This window comes from Monodelphis domestica, chromosome 6 (genome assembly GCF_027887165.1).
Source record: "Monodelphis domestica isolate mMonDom1 chromosome 6, mMonDom1.pri, whole genome shotgun sequence".
Taxonomy (NCBI): domain Eukaryota; kingdom Metazoa; phylum Chordata; class Mammalia; order Didelphimorphia; family Didelphidae; genus Monodelphis; species Monodelphis domestica.
The window spans coordinates 123,581,216-123,608,801 of NC_077232.1; the positions used below are offsets into that span (position 1 = coordinate 123,581,216).

The 27,586-nt window shown below is 38.6% G+C and overlaps 1 protein-coding gene across 5 annotated transcripts in view; it reads right to left on the reverse strand.

Annotated features, from left to right (window-relative positions):
• Positions 1-27,337, reverse strand: part of ARAP2 (ArfGAP with RhoGAP domain, ankyrin repeat and PH domain 2) — a 224,507-nt gene extending 197,170 nt beyond the window's left edge. For 2 of the 5 annotated variants that reach the window (XM_056802513.1, XM_056802512.1), the window contains exon 1: positions 27,230-27,337. The gene's annotated coding sequence lies outside the window, so the exon portion shown is untranslated. Of the gene's footprint in view, positions 1-26,615; positions 27,208-27,229 lie in introns of those variants that run through there. The other 3 variants (XM_001374769.5, XM_056802514.1, XM_007496580.3) reach the window with 2 other exon arrangements.
• Positions 27,338-27,586: the final 249 nt, after the last annotated feature.

Genomic DNA, 27,586 nt, shown 5'->3' on the forward strand with positions numbered 1-27,586 from the left:
AAAATCATAAGTGTACAAGGTCTTCTGATTCACTTTGTGTAACAGAGAACAGTACTTGGCCTGAAATTCAAAGTTTTTCAAGATCTAGCCCCAAGCTACATTTGGAATGTTATTTCTCATTATTCCCTAATGCTCTTGCTATTCAATCCTCTAGCCCTTGCACCTTTATGCATGCCCTTCTTTCTGCCCGGGAATGTATTCCCATTATTTACCACTGATGTTTATCAATAACCTACCCATCCTAGGAATATTCAGCTGGAAAGTGACACTCCAATGAATGAAGTGACCAAGTGAGCCAGAAGTGACCTCCCCCTTACTAAACTCCTGTCATACTTTACACCTCTTGAAAAAGACTGATTTGACAGTTGAAATCTCCTCAAGAAAAACTAGCAAGAGCTAGAGTATCTAAATCAGTAATATCACTTTCAGGGAAGTTTCCAAAGCCCTTTGTGAACAGTAAGCAAGTAAAGATAACAACCCCATGAGACAGAGTCAACATAGTCTCTATGTTATTGATGAGAAAACTGAGGCTCAGAAACATTAAATGGTTTTCCCAAGGTCACATATCTCATAAGGGTTCAGAGGTAACATTTGAATTCATAACTTCTTGGTTCCAAGTTCAGAATTCTGTCATTCATGCCATGCTACATATTTCAGGGCTTCATCAACCTTAATGAATCCATCTGGTACAACCCAGTACAACTTTTAGGTAGCTAAGGAATACCAGAACTGATTTATGGAATCAAGTATTATTCATTGTTGGAATCATAAATATATGATCCAATACAGCCTGGATCAATTTATGATTTGTATTTTTATTTATTACTTTTCTATCCTCACTTCCCTCTTGCCCAATGAATAAAAAAATAAATAAGTCCTCAAAACAAATATGCATAGACCAAGAAAATGAATTCTGACACTGCCTTTATCCCAAATTGTATGTCTCATTCTCCACTTGATGGACTAAATGTCTGTATGTGTGTGTGTGTGTGTGTGTGTGCACGTGCGTGTGTGTGTGTGTGTGTGTGTGTGTGTGTGTGTGTGTGTGTAGTGTGAAGATTCGATTTAGCTATCTCCTGATTTGTAACAATGAAGATGCTTAGTCTAGTAAAATCAGTGATGTCTCAAGAAGTTTGCATTATTCCACCCTTCTTTGTCTAACAAATTCAGGAATGTCTTTAACCATGCTTGAAGATTGAGTGTTTAAGAGGATGGCCTTTGATAGAGAAATTGACAAATCAGAAAAAGCTGACAGACCCCTGGGCTGTCCTAAATCAAGCTTAGGCTATGACTGGTGCAGAGGAGACACAGGAAAGGGAGGTAGAAAAAGGAGGTTGTTTTTGTTCCCCCCCCCCTCCACAGGGCTTCCTCTGGTCTGTATCTTTTCCCCCCAGAGATGTGGCTCTGGCTGGCAGCGTGCTAAGTGTTCCGACATCTTGGTGTGGTGGCAGCTAATTGTCTGGGTTTAGGCGGTGAGTTTGCCCTTGAGCTAATTCAGGTTCAGGCATCTTGGCTGAGCCCTCTTGGAGTTCAGGCTGATTCCTTCCTCCTTTACTCTCCAAAACCTTATCTTCCTAAAGCCTCTAATTTGCCCCCTGGCACAAGTCAGACGGGAGAAATCCTACAACCTTTCCTTCTCCCTTCTTCTTAATTTCTTTCCACTATATTAATTAAATCACCATAAATTTCCAGCTGTCTTGGGTATTTTATTTGGAATATCCCATGGCAACAAATCACTAATATGGTTTAGGTCACAATGCTAAATTTATCCTTTATAATACTCCTCTGAAATCATGACTTACCATTCTTCTTACTGACATTGTATGAACTATTCTCCTAGATCTATTCACTTCATTCTGCATCAGTTCATACAAGTCAACCTACTTTCCTTCTAAAACTGTCAATTTTGTCATTTTTTATGGCTCCATATCCATTATTTTCATATACTATAATGTGTTTAGCCATTTCCCAAAAGGAAGGCTCCTGTGAATTTTTGTTTAGAAAGTCTAGCAACCAGGAATGTTATACCCCTACTTAAGGATTAAGTGTTAAGGAGGATGGCCTATGACCAACATGTGCTAGCAAGTGACAAATAAGAAATAACTGACAGACACCTTGGGCTGTCCCAAGTCAAGCTTAAGCTACCATTGGTACATGTGAGATGCAGGAAGTGATGTAAAGAATGGTCTATATATTTCACTTCACTTCCGCATTCTCTCTCTCTCTCTCTCTCTCTCTCTCTCTCTCTCTCTCATTGGGCTCTTTCAGCACTTGGAGTTTGTGGCAGCGTTCTTAGCACGCTTGGTGAGTGGTTTAGGCTGATTTCTCTTTTCCCTTACATCCTAAAACACCATCCTCATAGGAGGCTCCTCATCTTGGAGAAGGCCTCATGGCTGGAAGCCGAGCTTGATTGAGAAGGCCCCTTGGCTTAGGCCTCTGAATTCCTATCTGGCTTGCCAGAGCAGTTCAAGTTCCCTTTCCTCTCTCTCTTCTTCTTAATGTCTTCCTTCTATTGTAATTAAAACCGCCATAAAAATCCCAAACTGACTTGAGTAATTTATTGGGATTGAATTAATCCCTGCGAACACTAGTATAATATATTCAGTCAATAACCCCTAAATTTTACCCCTAACACTCCCCACTAGTTTCTGGTTTGGTACTACTAGGAAAAGAGAAGATAAAAATATTTTTGTACATATGGATCCATTTTTCTCGTTCTTTGATCTCTTTAGACTATAGAGAACTAGTAGATGTATTGCTAAATCAAGAGTATAAAGAGTTCAGTGACTCTGTAAGCATAATTCAAAATGACTTCCAAAATGGTTAGACAATTATAGATCTACCAACAGAGCATTAGCCTGTATTCCTACAGCCCTTCCAACATTTCTTTTCTTCTTTTGTCATTTTTGCCAATTCAATAGATATGAAAGGGAACCTCAAGATTTGCTTCAGTTTCAATCAATGAATAAATATTTATTAAGAACCTACTATTTGCTAGGCATTGTGTTTGGCTCTGGGGTTACAAAAAGACACAAAAGACTGTCTCTGACCTCTAAGAGCTCACATTCTAACAGCAGAGACAACATGCACACAAATGCATACAAAAGAAGTCATTTACAGAATAAGTAGAAAAGAATTAACAAAAAATCTTTTTTTTATTTTAAAAAATGGAATTTAAGAAAGGCTGGAGAAGCTTCTATTTGTAGAAGACTTTCTGTCCAATTACTTATGATATGAAGAATAATATTATTTGGTTGTTAATAGCTTGAATCTCTTTCTCTGAAAATTACTTGAATGTATCCTTTGACAATTTATTGGAGAATGGCTCTTAATCTTAAGAAATTTGCATTAGCTCCTTTATATGTTGGCTATGAGACCCTTATCAGAGAAATTTGATAGAAATTTTTTTGCCCAGTTTCCCTTTTCCCTTCTAATATGAACTGTATAAGCTAAATTTGTACCAAAACTTTAAAAAAAATTTTTAATTATTGACACTGTACATCTGTCTCCTGGGATCTTCTCCATTACTTGGTTTCATCACGAACTTCTGAAGAACAATTACAAAATCCATTAATGTCTGCATCAATGCAAACTTCTTGATAGTTGTTCTTAAATCTGGAGCAAATTTTTATCAAGAACATTAGGTATTTCAACAGTTACTTTAAATATATTATGTCTCTAGTAAGGAATTAAGTATGTGATAAACAATTGTATTGAGAAATCTATAAGCAGTGCCTTGAAATTTATATATATGACATGGGAATTTAGAGATATAATTTCTGTATGAGTAACAGAAGACTTCATGAAGAAAGTTATTTGAGGGCTTAGGATTAAAGGATGGATAGGGTTAAGAAGAAAATAAGAAGAGAATCTATGTAGTCCAAACCTTTAATTTAGAGATAAAGAAACAGGGAACCACAAAGGTTAAATAAGTTGCACTAAATCACAAGGCTAGTTAGCAACAAAGCTTGGACTTGAAAAGAGGTCAAGAGAAAAGAAAGAACCTTCCAGAAAAGGGAAGCAACTGAGTGAGAGGTAGCAAAATGTGAGGTACACCTAGGGAATATCAACAAGGGTAGTTTGGTTGAAGTTCAGGATATCAATGAGGGTTCAAACAACAAAGGTAGGGTGATGGTGATTGATCTCAAATATAACTAACAGAGGCACATTTGAATTTATTGATAAATACTAAGTGGCCATTTAAAACAGTTTAGCAGGACTGTGGAACAAACAAACCAGTGCCTAGCAGAGTACCTGCCATGCTTGCTGAGTGTGGAAGATCAATCTAGCAGCAATACTGACAGGAATAGGGAGAAAGCCATATGGTGCACCAATTATAGCACTCCAGGATGAGATGATAGGCTCATAATCTGGTGCAATGGCAAGGAAATGAACAATGGCTTCAGAGATATAACTAACCTATCTGCTCCCATCTTCCACTATACCCCAGTCTTTAGCATACACACCAGTTAAGTTAGCCTCAGGAAAAGTATTCCTGAGCTACTTCTGAAACCCTAACATTTAACAACTTTCTTCCTGCTATGAATTAATCTAATTTTTCTGTGAAAGGATCTGAATTTGGGCAAGATATCACTAATAGGTATACACCTCAAAAGATGAAGATAACAAAAAGGCTTTATAAGTAGCAAACGGAAGGAAGGAAGGGAGGAAGGGAGAGAGGGAGGGAGGGAGGGAAACAGAGAGGGAGAGAGGGAGGGAGGAAGGAAGGGATTTTCATTGGAGAATGGCTTGACTTATGAATGGAAGAGATTACTGGTTGAACAAAGTGAAGAATATGAGGAATTTGAAACTAATAACCTAATATTCAATAAACTTAAAGATCCAAGCTTTTGGGAACACAGCTCAGTGTTTGCCAAAAATTGCTGTGAAAAATGAAAAACAGTATGACAGAAGTTAGGCATAAACCAACATCTCACACCATAAAACAAGATAAAGTCAAAATAGACACATTAGCTATACATAATGGGGGGGGGGGTACCATAAACAAATTAAGGGATATAAAATAGTTTATCTGTCACACATGGATAAGAGAAGGATTTATGACCAAATAAGACATATAGATCATTATGAGAAATAAAATGGATAATTTTTGTTACATTAAATTAAAAAGGGGTTGTACAAACAAAACCAATGCAACCAACAGTAGAAGGGAAATAAAAAACTGGAAAAAATTTTTTATAAAATATCTCTGACAAAGGCTTTATCTCTAATACAGAGAAATTGACTCAAATTTATAAACATACAAATCATTCCCCAATTGATAACTAGCCAAGACTATAAAGAAGCTCTCAGATGAAGAAATCAAAACTATCTATATAGGCTATATAACTACATCTCTAAATTACTACTGCTGATTAGAAAAATGCAAATTAAAAACCACTCTGAGATAATACCTCACGCCTATCATACTGGCTAATATGACCAAAAAGGAAAATGACAAATGTTGGAGAGAATGTGGAAAAAGAGGGACACTAAGACACTGCTGTTGGAACTGTAAAACTAATGCAACCATTTTGGAGAGCAATCTGAAACCATACCCAAAGAGACATATACCCTTTATACCCTTTGAACCAGCAATACCACTTAGTAGGTTTATATCTAAGAAAATGGAAATGGATGGATATGTATAAAAACATAACAGTTCCTTGTGTAGCAACAAAGAATTTGAAACTGATGGGATGTCTATCAATTGGGAAATGGCTGAATAAGTTGTGGTACATGGTTGAATGGAATACTACTGTGCCAAAAGAAATGAGGTACAAGATGATTTTAGAAAAACCTAGAAACACATAGATGAACTGATGCAGGGTGAAGTTAGAAGAACCAGGAAACTTTATACAGTAACAGAACTTTCTATAGTAACTGTGTATGGTTACAAAAATAATATATGATGATTAACTGTGAAAATCAAAACTCTTATCAGCAATATAAGGGCCCCAGACAACCCCAAAGGACTCACAATGAAAAATGTTATCCACATAACCATGGATGAAACTATTGGCATCTAAATGCAGATTGAAGGATACCATTCCGAAATATGTTTTCTTTCTCAACATGGGAAATATGGAAATGTATAGTGCATGGTAACACTGGTATAACCTATATCAAATTATTTACCAACTTGGCAAGTGGGGAAGAAAGGAAAAGAGAGAACTGAGATCACAAAATACCAAAAAAAAATTGCTGAAAATCATTTCTACATGTAATAGAAAAAAAATTAAAATAGAGGAAAAAATGAGGGATTTGGGGAAACATGAGATTAGGACAAAGAGTATAATGAGGAGCACCAGGAAAACAATATTCACAATGACTGTATTATCACCAATTGGAACAACACTGAAACAAACTCTGAGAGTAATAATCAGACTTGATCCTAGAAATTAAGAAATACACTTCTCTCATTAAGTCAACTGGTAGCCAATTTCATGTTGAGCTTGTAGAAAATATTATAGGGCAACCCATGTGTCCATTGGTTTTGTATTACAGTTTTTCTTCATAACAAATATAAAGGGACATATATAACATTTTTGGCATATCTAGTCAAAAATGCCTCACTTAGGGGGGAAAATGCTTATTCTATTGAGTTTAACAAATCTTTTTTAAAATCTTTTTTTTTCCTGTTTACAATACTATATTCATATCTTCCTTAACAAGACTGCCCATGGGAGATGCAATATGATAACATTAGAAACTAGAAACAGTAGTGCTGGGTTTCAGTCCGAATTCTGTCACTTATCAGCTTTTTGACTTGTCTTTGAGCAAATCATTTTATCTCCCGAGGCCTCAGTTTCTTCTAGAAAATTAGGTTAGTAATACTATCAAATGGGAATAAGAATATGTATACAATGAAAGCCAGGGTTATTTTAAGAAAATTAAGGTGTATTTTAAGAAAAAAAAATAGTTTTTAAAATGTAAACCACTGCATTGGCCCATACAATCTAGCTCTCGACACTCCTATGTTGATCAAAGTAATAAGAAAAGATTCTTGGTTTCATTCATCTCATGTTAAACATCACTACATCCATGATAATACCCCAAAAGACAACTTAATGTAAGCTCAAGAATCCATTCAAACACAGACGCCCCAAGAACAACCCTTGATAAACATAGAGGCCATGAATCCAACAAAATCGCACAAGAAGAAATAGAGATAATAAGCAGAGACAGTGAAACTGAAACAGAATAATGCCCAACACAGAATGTATAAATTTGGGTTAGTTAGATCAGGGAGGATTAGTGTAGCCTGTGAAACAGAGGAGAAGCGATTCCTTGTAGAACCTGGAAGTTTATTTGGGTGGATTTAGAATTCCTTAAAATTAATAAACATATATACAAATATTCATCTCATGCCTAGACTAAAATATCATTAACCTCTACAATCAACTACATAGGAATATAATAATTGCCTTACAATCACACATTAAGATACCTACATTAATAAAAATACATATATATATGCACACATGAAGATGGCACAAACATCCTGGATAAAGTTTCACTCTTACATGCATGCACATGTTAATCTCACACACATATGTGGTGGATTTCAGTCTTATTTAGTCACCCTATCCATATTCTGCTCTACAGAACCATGAGATACTGGTTTTCCTTCCTTGATGAGTTCAGGACCTGATTCACAGACCCTGTTCATCCTAAATCCTGCTACTAAATCTTCAAAATACATATTAATATTCCCAAGACATCCTAAATTCCCAGCTGCTTAATTTGTTTACACGCCATGATTTCCATTCCATTTAAGCTACAACGAAGGCGAGGCTCCATTCCTTTCCCATCATTCTCTTAACTTTTTGTAATTTGGCTTCTGACCTCAACCATCAATTGAAGCATTTCTTTTCAAAGTTGTTAATGATCTCCTAATTATCAAATCTAATGACCTTTCTCAATACTCTGGGGTTTTTTTTAACCACTCTGCAGCCTTGACAGCATTGATTACCCTTTTCTTGTGGGTACTTCCTGCTATCTAGTCACCCAGGCTTGCCACCTAACGGTCATCCTGGACTCTTTCAATAGCCAATCGGTTGTCCACTCCTATCATTTCCACCTTTGCAACCTCTCCACTGTTCCCTCTTCTCTTCTGTCACTACCCCCATCCCGGGACAGATGCCCAGAACCTCACACTGAGCCTGCTGGTCGCTGGTCACTCTGCCACTCCAATCCAACACTTGGCTGTCAAACTGACCTTCCTGAAGAGCAGGTCTGACCATGTCACCCCACTAGCCAATAAACCTAGGTGAGTCCCTATGGCCTTCAAGATCCAATCTAAGCCTTCTGTGTGCTCTTTGTGACCCAGCCCCTTCCTACAGTTCCACTCTTCCAACACTGCCTGCACCACTTACTCTGGCCTCCTTGAGGATCCTTAGACACAACAGAGCCATTCCCTAACCCAAAATGTCTTCCCCGGATGTCCCCCACCCCCAGAATGCTCTCCCATCCTCCTCTCTGCCTCCTGGCTTTCTTCCAATCTCCACCAATGGCTAACCTGCTCCAAGGCCTTTCCTGTCCTCCTTCATGTTCCTACCTTCCCTCCAGGCTCTCCAATTCATCCTGGCTAGATTTTGTTTGTTTCCGGGTGGTCTCTTCCGTTAGACAATGGGAGTAGGCAGGGTTTTTTCCTCTGTTTTCAGTAGTTCCAGTGCTTAACACTTAACAGACAATTAATAAATGCTCACAGTAGCCGCTAGATGACTCAAGTGGATGGAGAGCCAGGCCTGGCTCAAATATGACCTCAGACTGGCCCCAGCTGTTTGCTTGGGTAATCCACTTAACCACAATGGCCTCGCCTTGCCACTGTTCTGCCTTAGAACCAGTTTCTAAGACAGAAGATAAGGGTTTAATAAATAAATAAAAGGTAGTCGACCGACTGAGCATGCCACAGATACTGGCTCTTGCCATCACCCACAAGTGTTCCACTTCCAAGTTCACAAACTGAACTTCCTTTATCTGGTCACAGTGCTTTATCGCTTTATCCCTCCATCTTCCCCCAGGATTTACAGCAACTCTGACCCATGAAATGATTCTTCATCCTCACTTGACCTCCAATCCCTCAGTGCTTTCCCGGGTTGTTATCCTTGAACGGCTTGGCGGCCTCCCTCCAACTACCTTTCATGGTGAACATGGAGTGAACAAACGATAACAGAGGGCAAAAAATGCTTCCATAGAACCAATAATGAAATAATTCTTCTTCTAGGCAGAGAGTGGGGGGCTACAAGGGCAGGATCTTGCACATATAGGCAAATGCTATCACTCTTTTTGCTTAACATATTTTTTTTTAATTTACAGAGGAATAGTTCAAAGAGAGAGTAGGAAATTGGGGTGAGACTATCCAAAACTTGTCCTCAATATGAAAAAGACAAAACATCAATATATCTAATTTTTAAAAAGAAAATATGCAAATTTTAAATGTAAAGACCAAATTTTTAATCCTATGCTCAACTCAAATTCTTTTTCCTTCCTTCCTTCAGTCAGTCAATAAGCAGGGATGTGCCAGGTTCTGTGCTAAGGGAGAGATACAAAAGAAAAGCAAAAGTTAATGCTACCCTCAAAGAGCTTACAATCTAATGAGGGAGACAACATGCAAACACGCGTACAAATATATACAGCGCAGATAGGAAATCACTGGCAAAGGGAGAGGTATTATCATTAAGAATGATAAAGAAAGGGGAAAGGGCCTCTTTGTACAAAAATATTTATAGCTGCTCTTTTTGTGGCGACAAAGAATTGGAAATGAAAGGGATGTTCCTCAACTGGAGAATGGCTGAACAAACTGTGGTATGTGATGGTGATGGATTTCAGGAAGACCTACGTGAACCGATGCAGAGTGAAATAAACAGAACCAGGACAACTCTGAACACAGAAACAGCCATATTGTGGAACGACTGTGATAGACTTAGCTAGTATTGGCAACACAATGATCCAGCACAATTCTGAGGGACTTACAATGAAGAATGATATCCACCTCCAGAGAGAACCCTTGGACTAGGAATGCAGATGAAAGCATGTGATTTTTCACTTGTTTATTTGAGTTTATGTTTTGCGGTTTGGGCTTTATAAGATTATTCACTTACAAAAATGAATAATATGGAAATATGTAAAAAAATGAAATTCAATCAAGTGTGCTTTAAAAAAAAAAGAAAGATGAGGAAAGGCTTACTATAAAAGGTAGGACTTTTAGGAAAGCCAAGGTTCCAGGAGGTAGAGTGCTCTGGGCATGGGGGAGGCAGCCAGAGAAGATGTCTAGAGCCAAGAGACAAAGTCAATTATTTATAAAACAGTCAGGAAGACGGTTTCCCTGAATGTGTGAGGAGGCATTTAATGAAGGTGTAGCAATTGGTAGTAGTCTCTCGGAAGCCGAGAATGACGACTGTCTTTGTACATGTATATACCAAACTGGTGTTTTTGCAGTTTAGAATAATGAAGGTGTAAGAAGACAGCAAAGGTGGGAAGGAGGGAGTCATAAAAAAGGGACTTTGAATGCCAAATTCAACTATTTTGACTAATCCTGGAGGTGACAGGGAAGAGAAATTTCAAAAAAAAAAGCATGAGGAAGGGATGGGGAACAAGTTGGACATAATGAGTTTAAGATATCTATGGAACATCCAGTTTGGGAAGTCAGAAAGGTAGTGTAGCTGCAAGACTCGGGGTCAGCAAAGAAAACTGATTAAGAAAATCTGAAAAATGAATAAAATTTAAAAATAAATATTTTTTTAAAAGAAAAGAAAATCTGAGGATTTATCAGTGTAGAAATAATTATTGGAATCCTGGGAACTGATGGGAAGAGAAGGGGACCCAGGGCAGAGCTTTGCAATCGCTCTGGTTGTCTCAGTATTACTAAATGTATGTAATACCTTATTTGAGCTGCAACAAAATTATACAGAGTACAAGACAACACACAAAATGATTCTAACTAGTTCTGTCATTTGCAGATTTATAAATAACTCAGACATTCAACTCTTTCTTTCTCCTCCTTATATAGGTCATTTCACTATTCATTAACACCTGCATGAGTTGGTAAAAAAGAGAAAACTAGAGACAGATACTCCATCCAGTCAATTATATTACTCAGTATCCTCTCGCTAAAGATTCTTGGGGAAAGGGTGGAACTCTTGGGTAAGATGAAAATTTCAAAGACTTTTGGGTCATTTTTTGAGGGAAGCATAAGGAAATTTGGAAATGAACAAAAACCAGCGTCTCATAGGATACACACTCCAAGTAGGGACCAGTGATTCAGCAGCTGGAAGCAAAGAAAGGTAAGTAACCAATACTCATCGACCCCAGGGACTCAGTGCAGTGAATCATGGGTAAAAATTAAGTCATTCTCGGACAGGAAACTTTATGGTAAGAAGCTTAAAATTCTGTGCTCAGGTTCCAGGGATCTGCATATACGTCAGAGTCCATTTCTACATCAAATATCAAGTCAACACGGAAATATCCAGAGGATACAATTCATTTCAGGTAGCTAATAAGTGGGACAGAGAGCTGAGTTGAACAAAAAATAAAGGGAGGCTGGGGAAAATCACCAGGTAAGCAATGAAATAGACCTTAAAGCCAGAAACAGACAGAGCCATGAGCTCTTTCAGGCCTGGAACCAAAGCTTTCTTCTTACAAGTGAAAAAGGAGAGCCAAAAGGCGTTTAGCGAAGAGATCTCCTGAAAGAGCTGAACCAAAAGGCCATAAGGGCAGAGGCAAGGCTCTTTGTTCTGTGACCCAAGTGGGACAGAGATGCAGGACACAGGTGCCCCCCCCCCAACTCTAGGTCTTGGGGCCTAGGCCTTCAGGTGATGCAATCGAGCACTGGACTTAAAGTCCAGCAGTCTTGAGTTCAGTGTCTGCTTCTGATACTTTCTGGTACTTGGGACCCAAGGCTGAGTCACTTCACTTCTCTAGGCCTCAGTTTCCTCATCTGGAAAATGAAGAGAATAATAACCCCAAAATGCTTATGAAAGCATTTTAATAAGTCATAAAACACATTTATTACCTTATCTATGTTTCTCTTTTTCACATTATCACAAGTAAATGAAGTTAGTAGCATTATTCTTTCATTCTTTTTCTTTATTTTATTAGTTATTAATAATTAATCACATTATTTATATATTCTATAATTATAATAATAAAATTAATTATTTATTATTACTCTTTTTGCATCCCTAGTAGGATACCAAATGTCACAAAGATCTACCAGCGGGGAGTATCTTCACAAGAGAGAAGTAGTTACTTGAAACCAAATGAGAAAGATTTCTTGTACACAAGGAATTTCTTCAGCTTTTCTTTTGTCTACCACCACAGTATTTCCCTTGAGTACAGGCCCACTACGGTTCACATAGAGCTTTGAAAGCTGCTATTATACTACAGAAAAGGAAGTGGTTTGGGGAGAAAAAAGTTACTCACAAAATTATTCCATCCTCATTCACATAAGCTCCATTTTAGGATTATCACAGAGTTTCTCTCAGTAAGTTCAAAGTTCAAATGCAGGGCTTAACCGGGCAAAAGAAAAAATAACAGGAAAATTGGATAATAAGCAGAAGTGATGGGAACTTGGGAAGGGTCCCATCACAGGGGGTCAGGGAGGTATAAACTCTGCACAGACATGCCGAAGACTATGAGAAAATATACTTCAAAGATTCTACAAAGGAAGTCAGCACCAGAAGACCGACTTTCAAATACTTCTGAAACCGTCAAGAATGAAAATCTGATGACCCAACTATAAAATGATTCCGATGAAGAAAAAATAGAGCTGGCTAAAGAGACCAATAAAGATCACTGCACTGGAAATCCAGGGTTTTTTCGGATATATACGGAAGATAAAAGTGAGCGCACATAACACTATTGCAGTCAACAGGCTCAGGTAAACATCCAGGTATACCAAAGCAACTCTGGAGTCTGATGGATAAACTACTACCCGTGAGATCTTAGAAAAAACACAGGAAACCGACGTCCTACCTACAGGACAGGCAAGAAAAGGGGCTGCTTTCCAAAAGGGAAAGGAGTTGGATTCTTCAAACCAGGGACTATCAACCTTAAACGTCAATTCCTCGGGGAGGGTGGGGGGAAGAGGGGGGATATAGAATGCTTTATTTAAGGAATAGTTTGTAAGCACTTCAAAAGGGAAGAAGTGCCAAGGCCTCAATTAAGCCACAGCAGCCTAACCTCATTTCCTTTGGGGGATTTTTAGACTGTTAAATCAGGAGAATAAATAAGAAACAGGATATACCTGGATTTTTGCAAAATACTTGACAACTCTTGTGGTATCCTTGTGGACAGTTTAGAAAGATGTGGAGAATAATATATTTTGGTGAATTTTGACTTTAAACATTGTGATCCAAACATCCATGATTAATCAACTTTGACTAGGAGGAAGTTCTCAAGATTGCCACAGGTCTCTCATTTCTTCATTTTATTCCACCTGTTTATTTAATGCTTTAGTTGACACAGAAAGCATCCTATTTATAAATTGTTCTGATGTCACGAATACAGGAACGGATAGGAGATAAAAACCAGCACTGGGATCCAAAACGATTTCCACCTCTAGAATGGTGAATTCAGGTTACAAAATTTGAAAGATAAATTCTCCAAAAAAAATGTTCAATGTGTTGTCCCTATGTAAGATGGTGGCAATATGACCAAACAAGTATTCTGGAGCAGGATAAAAATCAGCAAAGGATTTCAGTGGACTCCAGGCTCAATACGAGGTTAAGTGTGTCAAGGGAAAGAAAGAAAAAACCCATTTAATGCAATCTCAGATTAGGTCACATATTGGGTGCACAGACCAAGTGAACAGAATAGCCTAGCAAGGACAACATGAAGGGAGTTTGGGAGAAATTAGGCTTGTATGAACATCTAAAACCATATCCACCACAATAAACTTCAACTGCATTTTTGATGTAGATATAAAAAAAGAATATCATAAATCAAAAGAGAAGAGGAGCTAACTTTCATAATTTGGAGAAAGGAAGACTTAATATGGGAAGTTAATAAAAAATTAAATGGATAATTTTGACAAAATAAAATTGGAAAGTTTTGTGCATACATACACTCACATGTAACACCAAAAGAAAAGAAAAACAGTTCAAATAAGAAGAGAAACATTTAATTGAGGGAAAAAAATCTTTGTAGCAGATTTTTCTATCAGAAATCTCTGATAGTAGGGGGCAGCTAGGTGACTCAGTGGATTGAGAGTCAGACCTAGAGATGGGAGGGAGGTCCCAGGTTCAAATCTGGCCTCAGATACTTCCCAGCTGTGTGACCCTGGGCAAGTCACTTGACCCCCATTGCCTAGCCCTTACCATTCTTCTGCCTTGAAACCAATACACAGTATTGGTTCCAAGACAGAAGGTAAGAGTTTAAAAAAAAAAATCTCTGATAATAAAGTCACAGTAGAAATTCATACCAATATACAAGAAAAAGAGTAGTAAATAACTGGTCAAAGTTTGTGAACAGGGAGTTCTCAAAAAAAAAAAGACTCAAGTCATCAATAAGCAAAATTTTAAAAGCTGCAAATGACTAATAATAATTAGAGAAATGAAAAAAATTAAAACCAACTCAAGTTTCCTCTTTACACTCATATTGGTAAAAAAAGTGACAAAATGTAAAATGGCAACTGTCAAAAGGCTTGTGGGCGGAATGGCACATTAATGTACCATTAGTGCAGCTATAAAATGACAACTATTCTGGAAAGTAATTTGGAACTATGTCCCTCCGCCCCCAAAAAATCGCTAAACTGTTGATGCCTTTTGACCTACCAATACCACTACTAGTCATATACCCTAAAAAGGAATCAAAAGGAAAAAAGGATCGTCTGGAGGAACATTTATAACATTCAAACACTTGTTTAACCATACTTTTTAATTGTAGAAAAGTTGTTCAGAAGTAGTTATAGAAGGTACGAAAACATTAATGTTATCGTGTCAAATTTAATATAAACTTCAAAAAAATGGTGTATAATTTCATATCCAATCCTCTTTTTTGTTCTTTGTAATGTTCATTGTTGTCATTTATAATTTAAAACAAGAGGCCTATCTTGTAGAGAAGGCGCTTTATAAGTTTTATTTCTGATTCCTGCTGCAATTGGATTAGATGACCTCTACCCTCATTTATATTCTCTTTGGGATATTCCCTCCGAATTCCTCTCTCTTCCCCAATCCCCAGGAAAATGGATGACCATATGCTTCCCTGATAAAAAACTTCAAACATGACACTGTAGGTTTCATTTTTGTGCCTTTATATTTGCTCTCCTCCATATTTTAAGTGTAGTTTCTTCTCCCTCAGAGCTCAAGAATTTCTTTTTTTAAGACCAAACATCACCTTCTACAATGCCTTTCCTGAACTCAACTGCCAAATAAATTATATTTACTTTGTATTTATTCTTTATGTATTTTATCTGCATTACTTACATATGTACAAGTTTCCCCCAAAAAAATGAACTCCTAGAGAACAAGTATTCTTTGTCTTTGTATTCACAATACTCATCAGTGTCTGAAACATAGAAGACACTTAATGCTTATTGATTGACAAACTTGATCCTTTAGAAATGCTGTTTAAAGATTGTATATACTCCTGAATGCATAAATCATCAGAACACTTCAGAGTGAAATGAGCATAATAAAAAGATTTCATTTACATGAAGATAAAAAGCTTTAGAACTTAAAAAAAAAATCAATGCAGGTAGATTAACAAGAGAATTTCTACTGGGGAAAAATTCCTTGTATTAAATACCTCCAATAAGGTTCTGATATCTAAAAAAATGTAGGGAATTGATACAAATATATAAAACCAGAAGCCACTGTCCAATGGATAAGTGGTAAAATAGAACTTTTAAAAAAATCTATTTGTTAAACATTTATTATGTGTCACCCAATATTCTTAAGTGTTGGGAAAACAAAGAAAAAATAGTCCCTGATCTCAAAGAGTTCACATTCCAATTGGGCAAATCAAGACTAAGTTCAGCTGTAGGGTAATGGAAACCCAGTGGCCAGTGGTCTTTAGAATCCAGTAACAGCATAATAAAAAGCTCCAAAGGTCCTCAGGGCATAGTGAGGAATGGTAAAATCTAATGGTCCTCTACCTGACTAGAAGGAATGTAGTTGGCAATTCCCTCCTCATCAAAACAACAGGAAAGGCCATATCGATTATGTTTCCAAGGCCCACAAACACTGGGAAAGGAAAGTCATTGTAGCATCTCAAGGTTTGGGTTGGGTAAGGGCAGTTAGGGAAAAAGAGTCCTGCATCAGGTTGGGTAGCTATGCCTTCCTGTAAAAAGTGAGGAACAATTAGTTTCCAAAAAGAAAAATTCTAAATTGTTAAAGATTGCTCCAAATCTCTAATAAGAAAAATGTAAATCAAAATAATTTTGAAGTTTTACCTCACATGCATCAATTGCAAAAATAACAAAACATGGAACTAGTCAATATTAAAGGCCTGGGCAGGAAATAAATACTAATATACTGATGGTGGAGCTGCAAATTTATCCAATCATTCTGGAAAATAATTTAAAATTATGGTTAAAGTCAGTGACTAAAGTATCTATACCTTTTAAGCCTGGGATTTCATTGCTAGATATGTACCTCTAAGCAGAATTTAACAATAGAAAAGTCCTACATGTCAAAATATTTCGGCAGCGACTTTAATAACAAAGAATTGGAAATGAATTATCCACTGATAGTAAGTGAAAATGTGGTACATAATGGAATATTACTGCAGTATGAAAATGAAGAAATCAGAGAATTGTAGGAAAACTAATATGAACTGATGGCAATGATGTTGCAGAAAAATGACAATTATATATATAAAAATCACAAAATAAAGCTGGATCCTATGCAATTTTAGTGTCAATTTTTTGCCCCAAAAGAGGTGAAAAAGGACACCTTTTCTTATTTGCAAAGGTGGTTCAGTGAAAGTCAAAGTTGTAATTTTCCTTTCACTCATTCTGAAAAGTCCTTATTAAAAGTAGATAATATTTAGGTTTGGATAATATCTTAATAAGCAAGGATTTGATCAAATCATCAGCATTAATAAGCCTTCCATCTCTTTCATGGTTCTTGCCAAAGCAGTCCATCTGGTTTTTTAGCTAATTGGCTAGGGTTATAAAATGTATTTTAAATCCTGGACTGAAATATCTTTGAAGTAAAGGCTTTCATCATTTGATAATTAGAAGAGGTCAATTTCTTGAGTCCCCATGAAAGCAGGAATTTGGTAGAGATATAAAGAAGAGTGGGTCAGTTCCTGGACTGAACAAGGTTGACTTCTAGCTCCATCTCCATTGATAGTGTAATCTATGTCACTGGCCTACAGTCACGAAACGGCTCCATTTCATCCCAAGTGTGACCAAGCCATACATTTTAACACCCAGTCAGGTAAGGTTGCAAAGTACAGAGTCCAAGACTGCAAGCTGAAAACCAGAAATACTTGTTTAAAAGTGTCCCAGGATCCACAATCCATCTTTGGTTCTGCGCAAGAATCACATCGCTCCAAAATACTCTATTTTCCACTTATAAATAATACGTGACTTCAGTACTGATTTTGTGTACATTTAAAAGTAATATTGTGGAATGATCAACTGTGAAAGACTTCACGGCTCTGAGCAATACAATGCTCCAGGACAACTGTGTGACAAAGAATGCAATCCACCTTCAGAGAAAACTGTTCAAGGGTTGGAATGCTGATCAAAGCATGCAACTTTTCACTTTAGTTTATTTGGGTTTTTATTTGGGAGATTTGGTTTTATATGATTATTTTCTTACAAAAATGAACAATATGGATATAGGTTTTGCATGATAAAACATGTTTACCTAGATCAAGTTCTTTACCATCTCTGAGAAGGGGGAGGGAAGGGAGGGAGACAATTAAATCACATAACTTCAGAAAAATTATTTGGGAAATTGTTACAACATATAATTGATAAAAATAAAATCTTTACAAAAATACATTTTAAGAGCAGAAAGAAAATTCAGCAAACAACTAGTCCACTATTTGGTCTCAAATACTTGAGGCCCCCCAATGAAAGGGAATTCACTCTTCTATAATAGTGTTCTACTTCTGGATAACTTGGGCAGCTTTTCCTGACTTCCACTTACTGCCCTTGGTTGTGCCCTCTGGAACCAAGTAGGACAAGCATAATCCTTCATCCACGTGACAGCCCTTCAAATACTTGAACCCACCAAAACTATCCTCGAGATGCCCAGTTTTTTCAACAGATTCTCACACGGCCCAAATTTAATTACCTTCATCCTAGTGATAAACTCAATCAGCACATATCAATATCTGTTTCAAACTGACACACTCGGAACTGAACACAATATCCAAATGGAGACTGACTAGAGCACAATGGAAGGAATTGTATCTACACTAGAATGCAAGCTTTTTGTGAGCAGGAACTATTTTTGCTTATTCTTTGTAAATCTATTGCTAGCATGCTTAATAAATGCTGATTGGTTGGTCGATTAATTATTGCTGGAAACCCTTCTCTCAATACAGTCCAAGCTTGCATTCTTTTATGGAGGAAGGAAGAGAAGGATTCTGTCAACACATTATTGCTTAATAATGACTATAAATTCATTAACACCCACAGATTTTTTACTTTTTCAGGCAAACTTCCTTCTGACTTTACTTCTCCCCTCTGGTTCTGTGAAGGGTTTGTTTTGTTTTGTTTTGTTATTATTGCTTGTTTTTTCTTTTTCTTTTTTTAAATATGGCATGACAGAAAAAGCTTTAGGTTTGGAGTCAAAGGGATCCAATGGAATCAAGTGGCTCTCTTTGATATTTGTGTGACTGCAAGCAAGTCACTTCACTGAGGCAAATTTTTTCATCTATAAAAGTGTTGGACTTTATAATGTTCAATTTCTGTTCTTATGATTAAATAAACATCTATGTAGATATTGACTACATATACATGTGTGAATGCATACATGTGTTTGCATATATGCTAATGTTCACAGTACTGTCCCCTCCTACAAAAGCTTAGATGGGGAGGAGGGAAATAAGATCTAGGCACACAACTGAAATACAAGATCATATAAAATGAGTATCATAAGCAATAAAAATAATCTTCTAAACATGCTGAGTGATCACTTCTGCCTGTGGTGATCATGAGTGGGAGAAAATAGCATTTGGTCTGGTCCTTTAACAATGGGTAGGATTTTCAAAGGGGGGGAGGGGAAGAATTGGGGAAGAAAACAAAGGGAATCAGCAAAAACTGAAAATTGCAGAGTTTTTATGGGGTAAAAAAGTATGGCAGCTTGATGAGAGTATGGGACTAGGAAGGAAAGGAAGAGATAAACCTCAAAATGTGAGAACTCTGAATACCAAGCTAAGTGCTATAATTAGGACTCTATTGGGTAGTTAAGAGGAGCCACTGAAAGTGTCTAAGTAAGGACATGACACCCACAGTTGTGCAATAGGAAGAAGAGTGATGCCTTCAGAGAATGGAAGTTTGATAGGTTGGAGGTAAAGAGACTAGTTAAGAGGCTGTTAGGAGTCATTTTTGCTGATTAATGAATTAAAAAATAAGATTTTGTGGCAGTAGATTAAGCCATCATAGTGTCTTTACGCAGATTAAATATGCTAAATTGGTCTACAGCTACTAAAAACTCAGCATACTTGTTATCATAAAAATATAATATTCTTCCTCAAAGTCCTCTATAATATCCCATCACAGTATAGAGGTAACTGGATTCTCCACAGTTGTGCCTTCCATTCACACCACATCACCCTGGATGACAGCCCTCACCCTTCTGAGAGACAGCTAATTGGTTTCCAGGGTCATCCAACCTCCAATCCATCCTCCACACATAGCTAGCAAATTGGCATTCCTAAAGCATTTGCAGGTCAGACTGTGCCATTTCCCTTTTCAACAAGCTTCAGAACTTCCCTTTATAATAAGATTTCTTCTGTTTGGCATTTAAAGACCTTCATGATCTTACTCCAACCTTGTTTCATTTCACATCCCTCCACCTACACCTTGTAGGCTCCAGCCAAAATAGGCTTCTCATTAGTACCTCTTCCACCTAAAACTCCCCATTTGTACCTCTTCCACCTAAATAAGACTCCCCATTTGAACATCTTCCACCTAAAACTCCCCATTTGTACCTCTTCCACCTAAATAAGACTCCCCATTTGAACATCTTCCACCTAAAACTCCCCATTTGTACCTCTTCCACCTAAATAAGACTCCCCATTTGTACATCTTCCACCTAAAACTCCCCATTTGTACCTCTTTCACCTAAAACTCCCCATTTGTACCTCTTCCACCTAAAACTCCCCATTTGTACATCTTCCACCTAAAACTCCCCATTTGTACATCTTCCACCTAAAACTCCCCAATTGTACATCTTCCAAGTAAAACACTCCCCATTTGTACATCTTCCACCTAAATAAAACTCCCTATTTGTACATCTTCCACCTAAATAAGACTCCCCATTTGTACATCTTCCACCTAAAACTCCCCATTTGTACATCTTCCATGTACAACTCCCCAATTGTACATCTTCCAAGTAAAACACTCCCCATTTGTACATCTTCCACCTAAATAAAACTCCCCATTTGTACATCTTCCACCTAAATAAGACTCCCCATTTGTACATCTTCCACCTAAATAAGACTCCCCAATTGTACATCTTCCACCTAAAACTCCCCATTTGTACGTCTTCCACGTACAACTCCCCAATTGTATGTCTTCCAAGTAAAACACTCCCCATTTGTACTTCTTCCAAGTAAAACTCCCCATTTGTACATCTTCCACCTAAATAAAACTCCCCATTTGTACATCTTCCACCTAAATAAGACTCCCCAATTGTACATCTTCCACCTAAAACTCCCCATTTGTACCTCTTCCAAAAAAACTTCCCATTTGTACATCTTCCAAATAAAACTCCCCATTTGTACATCTTCCACCTAAATAAAACTCCCCATTTGTACATCTTCCACCTAAAACTCCCCATTTGTACATCTTCCACCTAAAACTCCCCATTTGTACCTCTTCCACGTACAACTCCCCAATTGTACATCTTCCACGTACAACTCCAATTGTACATCTTCCAAGTAAAACTCCCCATTTGTACCTCTTCCAAGTAAAACTCCCCATTTGTACATCTTCCACCTAAATAAGACTCCCCAATTGTACATCTTCCACCTAAAACTCCCCATTTGTACCTCTTCCACGTAAAACTCTCCATTTGTACATCTTCCACGTAAAACTCCCCAATTGTACATCTTCCACGTACAACTCTAATTGTACATCTTCCAAGTAAAACTCCCCATTTGTACCTCTTCCAAGTAAAACTCCCCATTTGTACATCTTCCACCTAAATAAAACTCCCTATTTGTACATCTTCCACCTAAATAAGACTCCCCATTTGTATCTCTTCCACATAAATAAAACTCCCCATTTGTACATCTTCCACATAAAACTCTCTATCTGTACATCTTCCATGTAAATCTCTCTCTCTCTCTCTCTCTCTCTCTCTCTCTCTCTCTCTCTCTCTCTCTCTCTCTCTCTCTCTCTCTCTCTCTCTCTCTCTCTCTCTCTCTCTCTCTCTCTCTCTCTCTCTCTCTCTCTCTCTCTCTCTCTCTCTCTCTCTCTCTCTCTCTCTCTCTCTCTCTCTCTCTCTCTCTCTCTCTCTCTCTCTCTCTCTCGTCTGTGTCTTTACATAGGCTGTTCTCCAAATACCTGGAATGTTCTCCTTTGCCATCTTCTTGGAAGCACCAATGTTCCTTCAAGACTTAGCTCAAGTACACCTCCCTCTAGAGTCCTTATTTCCCTACTAGTTTTTCTGCCATCCTGCCCCACTCACCCTACCAAAAAAAAAATCGACTGTTAGCTTTGTATATATTCTCTAATTATTTATCTGTGAATGTGATATTTCCCATTCTCTCAACAGAATGGAGACTCATTGGAGACAGAAACCCTTTTGTACTTGTGTCCACTGAACAGAGCACCATGCTAGGCACATACTAGGCACTTTGTCAGCACAATCCAAGCTCTTTCTACGCTGTGGGAAGGCCACAACTTCTCTTAGCATCAGTCTCCTATTCTGTAAAATGGGGTACTTAGTAAAATTTCCAATCTCTACATCATAGGCTGGCTTGGAGGAAAAGTCCATTGCAAAAACTACACATGAAATGGCCACTATGAAGTATTTTCATGCCACAGGGTAGGGATGTATTATTTGATGCTCTTCTCCTACTGACAAGTCCAGTTAGTTAAGTTTACTTTTAAAGATTCACATGGATATGTGTCATCGTTGATTCAGAATTTTTCCTCCGATGAGGCAGCTCACCAGCTAGTCATGCCTGCTCATCCTAGAGGATAATGGTCAGATTTCCAAAATTTTGCCACAGAGGGTACACCCGATATGCTGGAGAATTGCTATCTCCCAATATCAAAATGGGCATGATGGAGAAGTTGGGCTATATCCTAGTCATCCCTCTGTTATTTTATATCTTCCACCTAAAACGCCCCACGTGGACATCTTCCACGTAAAACGCCCCACGTGGACATCTTCCACGTAAAACGCCCCACGTGGACATCCTCCACGTAAAACGCCCCACGTGGACATTTTCCACGTAAAACGCCCCACGTGGACATCTTCCACGTAAAACGCCCCACATGGACATTTTCCACGTAAAACTCCCCACGTGGACATTTTCCACGTAAAACTCCTCATGTCTACATCTTCCACATAAAACTCTCTGAGGCCATGTCTTTACAGAGATTGTCCCCAAATACTTGGAATGTTGCCTACCTTGTCCTGTGGCACAGTACCATATTGGTTACCTGGGACCATCTCTTTGCCTCCAACATTCCATACTCCTGGCCTCTCAGCTTTTGTCCATTCTTTTCCCTCAGCTAAGAAAGTCTCTTTCCCATTCCCTGGCTGCCACTTCCTACTCATTCTTTAAAACCCAAATTAAATTCCACCTCCCCTAGGCATATCACATCTCCCATTTTTCCCTCACAGTGCATGTAGCACATTATTTAACAATCCTCTGAACATTTTGCATGAATTATTTTGTATCCTAGTTATTTACAGTCATTTTTTCCTATTGAACTTTAAAATCTTACAAGGGCAAAGATTCTCTCTTATCTAAACTGAACTTTCTTCAGCATCCAAAATTGGATTCCAAAAACAGGGGATACCTTAAAAACCTATTTCCATAGAAGCCATCTCTCCAGTTAAAATGTAAATATCTTGAGAGCAGGTACAGTTTTGAGGTTTTTTTTCTCTGCACCCCTCATATAAGTTGTTGTTGTTGTTTTTTAAACCCTTACCTTCCATCTTGGAGTCAATACTGTATATTGGCTCCAAGACAGACGAGGGCTAAGGGCTAGGCAATGGGGGTCAAGTGACTTGCCCAGGGTCACACAGCTGGGAAGTGTCTGAGGCCAGATTTGAACCTAGGACCTCCCATCTCTAGGTCTGGCTCTCAATCCACTGAGCCACCCAGCTGCCCCCCCACATATAAGTTTTTAATAAATACTTATTGCTCTACTGATTAGGACAGAAACCACATGCATAGATCTGAATCACGAGTGATTGAGCATTTCCTATGCCCTGTAAGCCCTCTAATGTAATTTGCTCAAAGGACACTAAATTTTCTGTCATCAACTGCTTTAAAGTTATGTTTGTTACCAAAATTACTGGGTCTACACAATAGTTGTTAAGGTTCAAAATATTATTTTCTACTGATGGGCTTGATGGCTGGCAATAGTGAATGGTTTGTGTAACAGTCCCAGGTGCCTCCACCCCGCTTTAATTTAATCAGTCCTGTTAATCTGGCTTTTATGAATCAACTTACACCCATTTAACTGATAGGGGTACCAGCAATCACTTTTTTCCATTTATAAGTAAGTACTTGACCTCTTCAAATCTTTACATCAATCTACATGTTCCTAGATCTTTGAACTTCTGGGGTACTTAAAATTTCTACAAATTCTTTATCTCCCCATACTACTTTCTCAAACTAAAATACCACTTAACTACTACAAACACACACCTCTCTCAGAATGGACTTCAAAGGGAAAAGAGATTCTGATCTTCTAGCTGTTCTTAGATAATCACTTATATTGTAACCATTGAAATTTCTTGCTAAACATGGACAATCAATGGGAATAGAGTCAAGGAATTCACTTAAGACCCAAACTCAATTTCTTCTTGTGAATATGTAAGTCAAGTTCCAAATTCCTATGATTGTCATTGAAGATTAAAGGGCTTAGAGGTGGAAAGAGGAGGAATGGCATAACATAATGGTTTCAGTATTTTAAATAGAGAGATAAGGAAACTGGATGACTTTTTTACAAATACTGATTTAACCTGGATAAAAAAGAAAAAAAATGAAATGATGCACAGAATCATTTCAGATCTTTCTTGGAAAGAACAAAATGGCACACCATCTCACTTTAAGCTGTACTGGCCAAACTTGAGTTTCATATTGTTTTTATGTAAAATTATAAGATTTGGCCATCTTAGTAATAAAGCAGAAGGAAATCCCATCATTGCCCTATAAAACTAGCAAGGGAAGAAATGCCTAACAGTAGTAGTGAGAGGCAATAATTATCCTTTAGATCAGGCAGAGTTTCATTTTCTACTCACCTAAATAATAGCATCTTTGATCAAGAATAGCCAAAGATCCTAAAAAATGGTGCTCACTAGTTTTCCATTGTTGAAAGGTTTTACCATTGCTTCAACTTATTCCTGTTTATAAACAAATTATGTCATTATAAATTCTCTAAGAGCAAGGACCAAATGCAGGGAATTTTATGTTAATAAAAACCCATAGTTATAGGGTACATAAAAATACACCACCCCAAAAGTAACCAGAGTGGAAGGGCAGGAAGCAGTCTCCCAGGTACCAGTCATAGATCACAGACCTGTTCTCTGCTAATTTCAAGCCCTTAGCACTCTGCCAGGCACACAGTAAGCTTAATAATGTTGGTGGACTATTTATAAGCTAATGCAAGTCTAGAGCCCATCATCCTACCTTTAGCTAATTCAAAACTTCATCTATAGTGGTTCAAAAAAGTGTTTTTCAAATACTTATTAAATGCCCAGTGTAGGTGCTGATAGTCATAGGAGGAAAAAAAAATCATTGGATTATTTAACTACCATCAGCATAACTATTCAAAGCTAACCAACTCATAATAAATCTGACAAGTCTCTGGAGGAAGTAGAAAAATACAAACACTCACACCCACAGAAAGAAGTTTTAAAGAGTTATTCAATTTACCCCCTAGCTATGTTTTAGTTTAAATAAATTCTAGTTGAGTACCCACAAGCCAAGGCTTCAACACTTCAAATTTGAGATTCATGTTAAATTGTTTGTAATATTTTCAGTATGTAAGAGGAGAGCTGGAAATAGTTGTGTCCATATTAGTAGTAGGCTTTATACCCTACTTTCATGACCCACTTTTAAAAATATTATAAAATAGCCTTTTTTCTTATCCAATTTTTGTCCTAAACCATGTCCCTGGTGAGTTCCTGAAGGTCAAATGAATGCTTATTGGTATTCTCTTATTTAAAAAAAAAATTAAATGAACATCCTTTTAGAAACAAGCATAACCTCAAGCTTCCAAGTACTCATGGGCACTGTTCAATAAACCAATGTGGGCATAAAGTGCTTAAGTGGGGGGAAAAGATCAATTCTGACCTTGTAAGTACAGACCTATAATTAAGGATAATAATAGCCTGAAATGTAAAGTACAGTACTAAAATGTTTTATTTTTAAATACAAATCCATTTCTTTCTCTCAGGACAGGGACAAGGTACTCAACAACCAACTTCAAGGGCAATCCAGCAACTGCAACATCCACGTGAAGCTGTAACAACCTCAGATCACATTACACAACATTAAGGAGTTCATCAGTTTTTCTACATTTCTTCCTTTTCAAGGGCCGCATACTTCATTACATAATAAAATAAATCTTCGAACCCAGAGTTAAAAAAAAAATCTGTATAGAAAAATGTTTAACTCTCCATAAAGAACTGAACAAAGTCTGGGTGAAAATGAAACAATGTTACAAGAATTATGAACAACAGTATTATGCCAAAATAGTCTCTTTAACAGGGAGTCTGCTCGAAATTTGGAAAACAACACTATTCTCCGAGATATAATATAACTTTCATACAAGTGGAGGCCAAACTACTGTAATTAAAGATAATTAACTGGGCCTTCACCTTACAGTGTAACCTAACAAGCCCGAAGCTGTTGGGCACAGGCATAAGGCAAACCGAAGGGATTATTTGCAAGCCGTAAATAACTAGTTTATTCCTGCAGCTCAATAAACTTAGACCCTTTTGAAGACAAATCAGATTTTCTTTTAATAACAGACTAGTTTTCATGGTCTGTCCCTCTCCGCAAATCCCAGAAGCAGAGGGAGGTCCTAGTCCCCTATCAGTTTCAGCCTCTGATTTCCTTTAAGACGCCCACGCAAAGAGAAATCAAGGGGGCAGGAACCCAAGCCAAGCACATTTCGCTCTAGAAAATTGCTAGGGAAAAGTTTTTTTGTTACAGTTTTCTTTTCTTTTTAATTACTACCACCTTCTAGCAATAAATTCAACCCCTGACGGCCGGACAGGAACAGCACTTACTCAGGACGGAACGCAACAGGGACACCGACGTCTCCAAGGCCAATGGTGCTCCGATCTCTCGGACGTCCCTTCACTCCCTTTCTCTCTGCCTCCCCCTTCCTCCTCTACCTCCTTGCTGGCTCCTCTCTCTTCCCTGCTGCGGGTGGGAGGGCGCGTGCGGCGCTGTCAAAGCCGGGGAGAGGACTGGGGCTGCCTGGGTGCGCACCTGGACTCCGGGAAACACCTGGGAGAGGTGGCAGACAAGCTAGCTAGCTAGCTAGCGATCCGACTGGCGGGCGGCGCGGGGAGGCGGCGGCGCAACCCGGAAGAGCCGCGCCCCCAGCTCCCAGGTCCAGGTGTCTCCTCCTCCTCTTCCTCCTCCCTCCTCCTCTTCCTCCTGCCACCCTCCGCAGCCTCAGCTTAGGCTTCACCCAGCCCAGCGCCGCGGGGGAGGGAAGCTCCGGAGCCGGGAAAGCCGCGCGCGCGTCGGTGGCGGCGCTGCCGGAGCTCCTGCTCACCCGCGGGGGCGGCAGGGCCGGCAGTCCCTGCTTTGCAGCATACTTGAGCAGCTGACTCAGTGCCCGCTCCACTTTTCAGGGCTCCGCCGCTCTGCGCTGCCCCTTTTCACTCCTCACCTTGGCCGCCCCTGCGCTGCCGGTCTTCCCTGGACGCACCTGGGACGCCCCAGCCGGAACCTCGCTGGACTGGATCCCCAACACATTTCTAAGCACATCTCCACTCTGACTCTGTTTGGCGCTCTCTGCCGGGGGGTGGGGCCGACCCCGGGGGGGGGGGGAGGGCGGGGGGGGGGGGGAGGGCGGGGGGGGGGGGCGACCCCATGGCTCCCTGGCTAAAAAGTAATGTTAACTCACCGACTATCTTAGGATAATGAGCTGGCATGACCCGTTTGGGACTGGAAGGAGGACCACCTTGTCCAACTCAGTTTTTACTTTTTTTAACCTCAAATAAATATTTGGGTATTTTTAAAACTA